Here is a 10865-nt window from a genome sequence, read left to right as displayed (position 1 = left end):
TTATTGTACTTTTGTTTATGCTTTTACTTATGTAAATTATTTTTTCTTCAAATAATGCAACAAACATTCACGAAATGTTTCAAATCTGCATCCATATACAGTAGTGACCAAAAGTGATGTCCGGCCTTGGAAAATCAACACCTTCACCCTTTATTCAAATATTATTTTTTTTAAAATGTGTTAAAGATTTTGTAAGCGTATTGCGTTAATTGTTTTATTTGTGATGATAACGCAATGAAACGTGCCAAATTGTGCTGACATAATTTTTGGCCAGGCTGTCATACAAACAAATTATGGACACATGCAAAAACAAGAGAGAAAATTGTATATTTATTGATTATCTGATCATCTGATTATGTTGTAGTCAATGTACTTTCTTAGGAAAATAAATGTTAATTGGGGTTCTTTATAGAACCCAAGATTCGTTACTAAATTATAAAGAGCCTTTTAGTCCAAACATTTTCTATATAAGGAGAAATGTCTAAAATAATTGCATTATACTTTTATGATATATGTATATATACACACACACACATATACAGTGAGGAAAATAAGTATTTGAACACCCTGCTATTTTGCAAGTTCTCCCACTTAGAAATCATGGAGGGGTCTGAAATTGTCATCGTAGGTGCATGTCCACTGTGAGAGACATAATCTAAAAAAAAAAATCCAGAAATCACAATATATGATTTTTTAACTATTTATTTGTATGATACAGCTGCAAATAAGTATTTTTGTTTTGCTAACTAGGCTTCTATACTCTTTGCTACTACTAAGTATTTTAAACGGCATTTTGCTAATTCCAAGTATTCTCTCAAACATTTATTTTGAATATTAAGTGGTAATGAAAAACTATGTATTGCTTCATTTATTTTTTTAATTGTTTATATTGCTGGGGTCAAATTGCTAAATTTATATTTAAATTTAGTGGCCTAAACTCGGCTAGAGCTTCAATAACACATTTTTACTTGATTTTTAGATGATTTTTAGGAAATAATGGGTTAAATTCGAATTTAACATGACTAATTTCGATCAGGAAACATATTTCAACAGAACATGAGGGTTGGCCGAAGTAGGAAGGTGTTGCACTATCCCGCATTGACGCATAGGCGGCGCTGTTTCTCTGTGTTTTGTCCAGTTAGCGCACAGTGGGAGTGTTCCGCCTCAGTCAAGGGCTCCTTCTCCAACACTGCTGTCATTTACAACCAGAAAAGACACAAAAGAAGACGACTGTTGAGAGTGTAAATCTGAGCGCGTGACAGTGCTGGATGTGTGTGTGTGTGTGTGTGCGCGCGCGTGTGTGTCCGTGTTCATGCTGTCTGCGGATCGTCTGATCTGATCTCGGGCGCAGGTGGATCATTTACCGCATTCATCAGCTGAGCCTCGGACATCAGCATCAGCATCAGTCGGTAAGACAACTAGGCTACTCATATAAATGATTCATGCCAGTACATCAGATCACATCAATGAACTTCACGATACGACTCGGTAAACTGCTGTATTAATCAGCCTGGAGTAGCCTAATGAAACCACATTTTCCTGTAAATGGATTTATCCTTTGAATAATAGTAACTGGTTTTATAAGAGGGAAATGCAGCAATTTTTCATAATCATTAAAGGATTTGTTTTTTTATAGCAAGACAGTGTTTTTTTATATATAGTCAGTGTGTAAGTGTTACACCTTGTCTGTTTGTTGGTATAGTAGACTATAGGCGTGTATGCTGGAACATTATGTTACTGGTTCTGCACATTATGGTACAAGACACAGCCTTGCAGAAATGCAGTAGGAACTGTTGAATACCTGTATATTTTAGGAAGTAGTTTATATTCATTCTGTTTTGACTTGCCTTTATTTGCAAAGCAAAATAAGAAGACTCACTCATTATGAAAATGAGAATTTTAGTCTTAGCGTTGCATTGCAAACGCCCATGTGAAGTGAAATTCATGATAGATTGGTTAAACCTGGTGCATAAAATTAATTTCACATTTATTTTTATAGCGCTTTTCACAATACACATCGTTTCAAAGCAGCTTTACAGAAAATGCATGAGTCCACATCCATAATACAATTTAGAGTGATGTGTTATCAGAGGTGTCCAAGTTATGTATTTCAGAAATGTACATATACAAAATCACAGTTAGCTACATATTTATTAATTTAACAATGTAATAATTTAAGGCAGAAACAATGAGCTCATTGAAGTAACGAATACTTGTTGAAAATGTAGATAAACACACACGTGTGACCGCACATTCTTTATTAATGCACAACAACTGTTGTCGGCAACCATAAACAGAAAACATTTGAAAGATGTGACTTGGTGGAAGAATTTTTAATTTTTCACATTATATTTATAACTACTATAGTTATAAAAATTGGTGTCTTTTATCATATTGATATGTAAAATAACTGTAACTTCTCCTACCTGTGGTAAATCACTGCAACACTCCAAAAATTACTCACCTTCAGGCCATCCAATATGTAGGTGTCTTTTTTTTCTCCAGTAAAAATGTAAAGAAGATTTTTAGCTGAAACCGTGGTCATTGGCTACCATCCCTTTGAGAATAAAACAACAACAGGCAAAACTAAATTAATACCCATGACTCCTTACGATGGATGATGTCTTATGAAGCGAAATAATCGGTGTAGCAAAGTTAAATCTCAGTGAAGGATGAGGCGGGAACCGTCGTCCATTCAACGTAACTTTAAGATCATAAAATAAAACAAACACAAAACGAAAGTAAAGCGTAACAAAACAAGCAAACATAAACAAAACACAACATGTAGTCCAGGCCTGGTCCTCTCTCGTCCTTCACTGTCGTCACTCCTCCTTTTATCCTTCTGGAGCTCATCCGTGGGACTCGAGACTTTTATTTATATATATGCTGTTTACAATACAGATTGTTTCAAAGCAGCTTTACAGAGATAACAGGAAAATAATGCAAGTAAGTTCAGTGATGGTTCATTTTTGTTGTAAAAAAGTTATTAATTTAGTTCATTTATTTATATAGCCACTCTGGAGAAAACCGTGATGTCATCATCCAGCTCAGTTCAGTTCTCATATAATGGTGTCAATGCAGGCAGATCAATATTGTTGAATATTAAATTAAATGTCCCCATTAGCACTCGCCTGTGCTGCATCATGGCTCCGTTCCCACGGCTCTCGGCCCCGCCCTGCTTGCCACAATCGCTCTGTTCAAGAACCGGTCCTGAACGTGTTCATGGCAGTCGAGCGCGAACTTCCTGTCGCATAATGACGTATGTGCGGAAGCTCAAAGGTTGGTAATCTGTGAAAAGTCAATCTTCCTGACTGAGATTGCGCAAGTGAATGTACTCTTGATATTTCTATATAGGTTGCAGCATCCAGGATAAGCACAAGTTCCACTTTGATGAGCAATGCAACACGCATATAAACAAACACAGAGTCAGCTCACGTGTGAGTTTGCTCCCGCACATACAGTGGTGCTCGAGTTTGTGAACCTTTTAGAAATTTCTATATTTCCGCATAAATGTGACTTAAAACATCATCAGATGTCCTAAAAGTAGCCAAAGAGAACTCATTTAAACAAATGAGACAAAATATTGGTCATTTATTTATTCAAGAAAATTATCCAGTTGTCCATGTGAAGCTGTAGGATTAGCAGTTAATTTGAAGGTGAAATTAGGCTCCACCCGTTCTGAGATGTTTTCAATCAATGGGATGACAATCAGGTGTCAGTGTGTGCCCCGTTTTATTTAAAGAACAGGGATCTAGCAAAGTCTAAACTTCACAACACATTTGGAAGTGTATCATGACACGGACGAAGGACTTCAGAAAAGAGTTGTTGTTGCTCATCAGACTAGAAAAGGTTATAAAACCATCTCTAAAGAGTTTTGACTCCACAAATCCACAGTCAGATTGTGGAGAAATGGAGGAAATTCAAGAAATTCAATTGAAAAAATTCATGCTAGAGAAAGCCTCTGCTCTCCAAGAAGAACATCGCTGCTCGTCTGTGCAAAAGATTAAGAGGACAAGCCAGAGGGCTATTGGTGGAAAATGTTTTGTGGACGAATGGGACAAAAATATAACTTTTTGGTTTAAATGAGAAGCGTTATGTTTGGAGAAAGAACAACACTGCATTCCAGCATAATATGCTTATGCCCTCTGTGAAACATGTTGGTGGTAGTATCATGTTTTGAGCCTGTTTTGCTTGGATCTGCATCTGCGCCTGGATGAATTGCTATCATTGATGGAACAATGAATTATGAATTATGCCAGGCAATTCTAAAGTCAAATGACAGGACATCTGTCCGTGAACTGAAGCTCAAGAGAAAGTGGGTAATGCAGCAAGACAGCGACCCCCAAGCACATTAGTCGTTCTACCAAAGAATGGTTAAAAAAGATCAAAGTTAATGTTTTGGATTGGCCAAGTCAAAGTCCAGACCTTAATCCAATTTAAAATGTTGTGAAAGGACTTGAAGCAAGCAGTTCATGTGAGGAAACACACCAACATCCCAGAGTTGCAGCTGTTCTGTACTGAGGAATGGGCTAAAATTCCTCCAAGTGGTTGTGCAGGACTGATCAGCAGTTGCTGGAAACGTTTAGTGGCCGTTATCGCTCCACAAGAGGGTCGTCACACCGGATACTGAAAGCAAAGTAAATATTTTTTGCATAGACTGTAAAAAAAAGATGGATGACGCACCTTCACTCTCTTCCATTGTAGAAAAGGAAATATATTGTAGATATGGCGCTTACATCTCGGAGCTCAAGTCAGTAGCGAGCGTGAAGTGGAGCCGCGGTATCACACACACTCCCGCAGAATTGGTTTGTACAGTTACTGCAGAACAACTCAATATGTTGGTGTGAAATAAACAGCTATGGAAATGTAGAAATTAAAGTTTAAGCTCCAATCTCCTCCCGAAGATCCCGAAAAAAGTAGAAAAAAGTGCCTCAGTGACTGCTTCGCTCAGAGAAGCTGTCAATCTCGTCTGTCAATCATGACGTCACACTCCCGTTTTAAACTTAAACCAAACTTATTTAAAAAACAAACACTTGATCTTACTTCAGCGTGAATAAAAACTACCTAAAATGACAGAAAACATCTTTGGAAAATTTTTATTTGAAATGTAATTTGATTGTTTAGTTTGTCTCACGTCTTTTTAGATTACATGGAGAGGGCGGGGTTTATGAGCTAGACTGCATCCAGCCTCCTGGGGGCGATAGAAAAGTGTTGACTTCACTTTTCAGGACTTGAGACAGGTCACATTTGTTTGATTGGGTTTACTTTTAGGACTTTTAGAAATCTGATGATGTTTTAGGTCATATTTATGCAGAAATGCTGAAGGATTCACAAACATTCAAGCACCACTTTATGTCATTATGCAACAGGAAGCATAAGACCTCAATGTATCACCATGAAGTGATTTGCTGTTTATTGTAATCATCTCTCTGGTCACAGTGCGGCGGGGAAAGCAGATATGGCATTTGCTCTGCGGTGTGACATGTGAGACTTGCAGTCAGGAAAGTAGTAAAGTCAGCAGAGTCGCTCGCATCATGGCTGTGCAGAGAGGAAGGAAATTACCTTCATCAAAACACATCAGTCAAACGTACATAGTGTGCAGCACTGAACACCTCGCTGCTTAAACCTTCAAGAAACGTACTCATTATTAATCATTCTGTTCAATCAATATCTGGACTTAGCTACTTAATTATTGGCATTATGTTTAGAATGTGTAGCCTGAGAAGGACTGGACCCCCAGTGTAACTTAGAGTCCCCCTGTAGTCAATAATTTTATCCCTTAAAACTCATCTTTGATCACCAAAATGACAGTTTAAAAAAATTTTCCTTGAAAAAAATGTCTTCATGCCTTCAAATATCTTGAATGTAACTCTACACCCTTGCCTCATTTAGTATATGCGGTTCTATGAATATGCATATGAGCCCCGCCTCCACTCACTCACTCAGCTCAGAGATCCACTCGTTGATGATCACACGTTGATCTGATTGGTTACAAGGTAGTTTGTGACGTCAGAGGCTGTATTTACATTTGGCATTAACATGTGATGAAGAGGCTGCGAGTTAGACTGGGTAAACCCAGCCTGTTCTGCCGGCGATTTGAGTTCTCCCTGCAGCTCAGGCTGGACACCTGTACATTCATCTCTGCTGCTTCCTTTACAAATTTGCGGAAACCAATCACAAACTGGCTTATCCACCTGGCGCGCTATTGGCGGGTTTAATCCAATCCAATTCCAGAGCTGTTACGGCTCTGTCCAATTCCTTTTAACCTCTCGACGATGCTCAATGGCTTCTTTTTAGCAAACAACTCGCTCGAGTGGGTGTAAATACCACTAACTTTTGCACAACCTGCAAAAATCGCTGAATTCCATCACTCCTTCTGCAAACCGCTGATCAACACATTTGGTTACACATTTCCTGCCTGGAGTTTTCGCGTCGCTCTGCAAAGTACGTCACCCGGATCGTTGGTCTGATTGGTTGAAGGACTATCCAATTGCGTACAGAGTCATTTGAACTTTCACGCCTCTTGTGCAGTAGAAAATACAGTGCAGACTCCACAGACCAATGTTCAGTCTTAAAAGATACCAAGTGTAAACGCAGCCAGAAACACCAGCGATTTCATTCAAACCGTGTTTTTGAGACTGTCTTTGGCTGAAAGCTGCTGTGAGTGAGTGGAGGCGGGGCTCATTTGCATAATCATAGACCCGCGTATACTAAATGAGACAAAGGTGTAGAGTTACATTCAAGCTATTTTAAGTCATGAAGAATTTTTCAAGGAAAAAAACGTTTAAATATGTAATTTTAGTGATCAAAGATGAGTTTTAAGGGATACAATTATGGACTACAGGGAGACTTTAAGAGTTACAGCAAAGATCTTGTAGAGGTGAGGGAAGGATGCTTTTGAACAGTGTTTTTATGCTTTTCTTTTTGCCTACATCTGCAACAAGTGGAGCTCTGATATCTCGGACAGCTTCAGGCTTAAGTTGCATGAAGTGTTGCATCTGTTATTTTTTGGATCTTGATTGTACTAGCAGGATTTAGTTGATAAATGCCAACAGCTTGGATTAAATCCACAGGCAAATCCTATCAGAACTTTTGTGAACCCAAGAGCTGTTAGCAAATTAGTATTTGAACTGGTGAGTGGAAAGTTGCACCCACTGTTAGTAGTATAAGTAACCCAAAAATGTATATTATGTCATTATTTACTTACCCCATGATGTGCCAAATTTGTATGCATGGAATTTTTCAGATTAATTTTTTTTTTTTTTTTTGTCGTAAAAAAAAAAAAAAAAAAAAAATTTTTTGTCATATTCTCTCTTTTTGTGTTCTAGAAAAAATCAGAGCCTAAAGGTTGATAGAATGAGATGAGGGTGAATGAATAAAAGCAAGCTTCAGTAAGAGCGTATTACTGTTTTGCTAACTAGTTCATCATATGATCCAAGTGTAAATCAAATAATCTTTATTTGGTGCTAAGCACAGAAATCTGGTCAAATACTCATTGAGCGAGAGATTGCACCATTGTTATTCAGGGACAAAACAAGAGTGTATTCTAGGATTGTTTTAATACCAAGACTGTGAAAGTGCATTTTTTTCCACTCAAACCATTGCATTTTTATACGAGTGTGTTCCAGGTTGCTGTTAAGCTGTGTGTTTGTAGTCAACACTGCAGAATGCTCAGGAACGTCCTAATCTAATCTAGCCTCCATATGTTTCTCTTTAAGAGATCCTCCCATGCTTAAGACCTTTCGTCTGTGCGATGGTCAGAAATTCCTTACATAATTGTACCTTGGCACTTGTCCCTGAGAGTTTGTGGCATTTCAGCTTTAATTCAGTTTTGGCCTTTGCTGAACAACCAAACGTACATTAGTTCATGTTAACTAGAGTATCTAACAGGGTGTTTGATATAAACAATATTAAAGAGTGTAGAATATTTGGTGTTTTTATTCCAGGGCAAGCATCACATCGAAGTATAAAACTTGCAACACAGGCTCAGTGGAAAAATGTATTTGCAAAATTCCCCAAAACTTTCAAAACTTCAGTTTCCCTGTGAAATGAGGCAGTAAAACACCAACAAAGTTTATTCTTTTTCACACAAATTATGATTACAGGGGAAGATTATCAATTAATAAAGGCTTATTTTCATGCAGTTTCTTGCACAATACTATGTTATGAGCTCAGGACACTTTTAGCATAGTGCATGATTTGTAAACTAATACATTTTGACATTTGCATCACATAATCAGCTCCATCTGTATGACGTTTCTAACGATGCACAACCTGGTACAGCACTGTTATTTTCAAATGCGATTGAGCATTAACCTTTTCGCATCACTCAACATTTAATTTCAGAACTCGATACGTGCAACAACCAGCGCAATAAAATGTTGCCAGATTCACGTTCATCTGTTTTGGATTAAACTTAACACACTTTTAGCACCACTGGACATTTGACTTTGAAAGTGTCATAAAATGTGCAAGAAGCAACGTAATATCATGTTGCCCAAATGTCGCCACAAGCACGTTTTGTCCAATGAACCTGAGTTAAAAACTTTGGTGGTAACTCGTCCCATTTGTTCAGTGAACATCAGAAAATCTCTCAAAACACGCAGCTTGTTGAGAAGGTGTGTTATTACTATTCTAAGCAATTGAACTGCAGGTTAATGATAAAAATACAGGAACTGTATTAAAGGACCTGAGACTTATCTAGGCACTGAAATATCATAGACACTCTTTTCACTTCAGTAAATAATCACAAGGCAGCGCACGAGAAACCGTTCAGAACACCGTCACACTGCATATCATCACACTGAAAACCACTGCGTCTCAGCAACTGCAAAAATGGCTCATCCAACCACATGATCAACTCGCTGTGTGAAAACGGCCTCACGCAATGTCAAATGTAGGAACTATGGTCGTGTGAGCTGAACCAGGAGTCTTTTTTCATATCAGTCTCTTCTACAGCTGAGAAACTCTGTACTGCATTTGCTGATGTTATTTCAGTCACTCACAGTGCAGAGACCCACACTAGTCCTCAATCAAACGAGTTATAACTTTACAGTATTTTTCCAATTTGCTCTATGTGCGTTGTCTGATTTTCTTGATGTACAATGTGTCACTTTGTCATTATGTTGAAGAAATGGTGAAAATAACATTTCAAAAATGATACTGAACTCACATTAAAGAGCTTTAAAAGGTTTTGGAATGGCATGAAGGTGAGTAAATGATAACACAATAACTGGTGTTTTCATATACAGGCGGCAGGGTTGTGTTTATTACATTTTTATTTTAAAAAGTCTTTAAATTTAACATTTATAGGCCTTGTATAGAGAGATTCATGGACCAAGATAGAACTTTAATTAATTAATCAAAAAGGAGCCAATTTTTTAATCTGTCAGTGTGTGAAATGGGTAGAGGTGATAGTCTTTGATTCAATGTGACTCGGAGTCACAATGTGTCCATCATGTTTCTTACATTTTCAGCGACAGCGTAGCGGAGCAAAGCCTGGGGGGTAACGACGCTCATCACCAAATTCTGTGAAAAGATTTCTCATGAAAGCCACACTAAAAAATGCCTACTTTGAGATGCCAATAGAAATCTAAGGGAGTATGACCTATAGTATCAGGAGCAGCTCAGTGTCTTTAGCTCAGATGAATAAGAGTGACTGAAACCCTGGCATTGTCAATCAGTGTACTTCCTGTTTTCTGTGGCTGTGCACAGGAGTTATCAGCTTTCAAGCATGTGATGCATGTGCGTTCTTCAATTGTGAGTTTATGATGCAAATGTTGATTGATTGTTGTTTTTATGTTGTAAAACAAAGCTTGTTGGGTTTTTGTTTGTAGATTTTTGCAGTGCTTGACACCACCATGTTTTACAATAACCAGAAATATTAATAATTCATTTAAAATTGAAATTGTGATTTTTGTTTCCCAGAATAATTTGAAAGTGATGCATTGGTGAATCCATTTCTTTCTTTTTTTACATTGATACATTGTGATTCTTTTTGAGTGAATTCTTTTTTATTTTTAATTGATGTATTATTTATTATTAATGAGTTCATTATTATTGTTTACTACACATCAAATAATGAAGAACCAAGATAAGTGCAAATTCTAAAACTGCCATTTCTTTGTGGTCAGATTCTGTTCTGGACAAAAGTGAAGTGAAGCATGCAACAAAGGTTGAAACTGATCACAGTTTCAGTCTGTCTCATGATGATCTCTTGTGCATTTGACATAATGCCAATTATGACATTATGATGCTTTGCAATGCATTTAATTGTAATGTTGTGTGTCATATCAAGGAATTTGCTGATGCCAAGCTGTAGTGTGAGATTAGCACATCGAAGTTGATTTAAGATGTTAATATAATTATATCAAGAACCTAGTACACCAATAACAGCACTTTTCTGAGGATATTTTTGGTATAATTCCTAAAAAATAAAAAGCTACTTCCCTGATTGCCCTGGAGGGTATTATGGTTATGAAGAATCTGAGTTATTCCTTCACAAGCCAAAAATGGCAAGTAGGGCCAACAAGGCAGACAGTAATGGCTTTATTAAGCAACTGGTCAATAGTCAGTAGTATCTGGGTCATTGCCTTGAGGAGAGATGAGACATTGATGTTGCCTTCGCTGGCTGTAATGGTAGTATAAGGCGAGCATTGTTACCTCTTTCTTTGCAAAAGGAAATTAACCCTCTAGCATTGGTGCCATGCAAAGATATCCTGCTAGACTTGGTGACATTTGTGGTAAAACACATCCTTTCATGCGTGCTGCAAGGTGTAGCATGCTGCATCAGATATCTCAAGTCACACTGAACCTGAAGTTGCACCGAACTGTCTACAACAAAACAAAAAATATTCTGGGTCAGA

The 10865-nt window shown here is 37.5% G+C and overlaps 1 protein-coding gene across 1 annotated transcript in view; it reads left to right on the top strand.

Annotated features, from left to right (window-relative positions):
• Positions 1-1166: 1166 nt before the first annotated feature.
• Positions 1167-10865, top strand: part of cdc42se2 (CDC42 small effector 2) — a 32560-nt gene continuing 22861 nt past the window's right edge. The window contains exon 1 of the mRNA XM_084104118.1: positions 1167-1409. The gene's annotated coding sequence lies outside the window, so the exon portion shown is untranslated. The remainder of the gene's footprint in view (positions 1410-10865) is intronic.

The sequence above is a fragment of the Abramis brama genome (assembly GCF_963993115.1).
Source record: "Abramis brama genome assembly, chromosome: 25".
Classification (NCBI taxonomy): Eukaryota; Metazoa; Chordata; class Actinopteri; order Cypriniformes; family Leuciscidae; genus Abramis; species Abramis brama.
This window is presented reverse-complemented; position numbering and strand designations above follow the sequence as displayed.